Source organism: Buceros rhinoceros, unplaced genomic scaffold (genome assembly GCF_000710305.1).
Source record: "Buceros rhinoceros silvestris isolate BGI_N320 unplaced genomic scaffold, ASM71030v1 scaffold22374, whole genome shotgun sequence".
Lineage (NCBI taxonomy): Eukaryota > Metazoa > Chordata > Aves > Bucerotiformes > Bucerotidae > Buceros > Buceros rhinoceros.
This window is the reverse complement of record NW_010410414.1, coordinates 39,545-41,208: the sequence shown is the minus strand read 5'-3', so window position 1 is coordinate 41,208 and position 1,664 is coordinate 39,545. Positions and strand designations below refer to the sequence as shown.

Here is a 1,664-nt window from a genome sequence, read left to right as displayed (position 1 = left end):
GAGGAAGCACAGGGAAGCCCCTCTGCATCCTGCCGGACTTTCTAAGAGAGCTCCACAATGGCATTTGTTAATTAATGTCCGTGTTCATTTCAGAGAAACTTGGGGTTTCAGTCCGCTTTTTCAGTTCAAATTGTGTCATAGAGTGGCACAGAACTTTCCTCCACAGCCTGGGAAAAAGCGCAGACAATAAGGAACATCACTCCTGAAAACTTCCTTTCCGGTTCAAAGGGCAAGTCTGAGTTTAACCCCAGAGAAGCAGCGATCTCTTGCTCACCCCCTTGCTCGTACACGGCTCCTCTCTGCAGCGTAACAAATGCACAGTTGCAGGTTTCGGTGAGGTCACCATGACAACTGTCAGGGGCCATTCTTCAGAGCTACCTTGCGTAAAGCCGCAGCCCTACCACCAGCACAGCCTCTGTGCCCGGAGCACGTTGTCAGCTGGTTTTCAGTTACGTGGCACGTGGATCAAAGCAGATCCCTGCGGATCTGGGACCTGGCCAGGGGTGTGCTGCAGTGCCAAGGCCGCAGGTGGGTTTCTCAGCATCTGGGTTTTTAAGCTGAGCGTGGCCAGCACCTGCGTGATGCCACAGCTCCATGCCTGCCCAGTCACCCTCTTTTTCCCCGCTTTGACCATCCCCTTCATCTCTCCATTCCACAGCTGGCTTTTCAGCTCTTTTGCCCTCTGAGGGGAAAAGCGGGGAGATGCGGCCAGGAGGTCTGCCCACAGCCAGCCCCATGCTCCCAGGGCTGACCTGGGGCTGGCAGGAAGGTACCTGCAACCGCAGCGGAACGCCGAGCGCAGAACCCTCCTCTAACCACATTATACAGCTCATCTGTATTGCAATTTGCTGTCATAAATTCTCCGCTCGTTCGATACACTGATTGTACCAGGAGCACCATGAAAGGAACAATTGCACAAAGCCTATTGAGTACCAGCGTGTGAGTCAGAAATTGGAATTTTTCCTCAATTAGAAAAATCCCAGTGCTGTAACTTGCCTTGCAAGAGGCTCACGCATTCAGAAGCAGAGCAAGAAGGGAGCTGTTTTATTTTTAAAATAGGGGAACATTTCTGTGGAGAAATACAAACTGATTTCGATTTTGAAATGTTGTTTTTTTGGTCGTCCTGTGTGAAAAATTACGGTTAGTCTTATCTCTGCTCTGTCTCCTTGTTTACTAGTAAAAATGACCCGCTGCCCATTGCCAGATTCTGAGGGTTATCAGTGCTTGGATTTAGGACCCAATTTGTCCTGCTGTAAAGTATGAGTCACGGAACCTGCATTTTAGGCATCCCCGAGATTCAGAGAGAGATTTTTATCCTAAATGAGAAATAAGCCAAGCAACCACTGAAGCTCCAAGTGGCTTTCGATACAAGCGTCCGTTTCACCACCAGCCTGCAGACATTCCCTGCAACTGCATGACAGTGCTTGGATTTAGGACCCAATTTGTCCTGCTGTAAAGTATGAGTCACGGAACCTGCATTTTAGGCATCCCCGAGATTCAGAGAGAGATTTTTATCCTAAATGAGAAATAAGCCAAGCAACCACTGAAGCTCCAAGTGGCTTTCGATACAAGCGTCCGTTTCACCACCAGCCTGCAGACATTCCCTGCAACTGCATGATTTGCCTTGGCGAACACGGCAGGAGCTGCGGGCAGCCCCCCCCTGT

General features: G+C 50.1%; 1 protein-coding gene across 1 annotated transcript in view; it reads right to left on the bottom strand.

Moving 5' to 3' along the window:
• Positions 1-1,664, bottom strand: part of KCTD16 (potassium channel tetramerization domain containing 16) — a 65,733-nt gene that overhangs the window by 25,441 nt on the left and 38,628 nt on the right. The gene's annotated exons all lie outside the window — the stretch shown is intronic.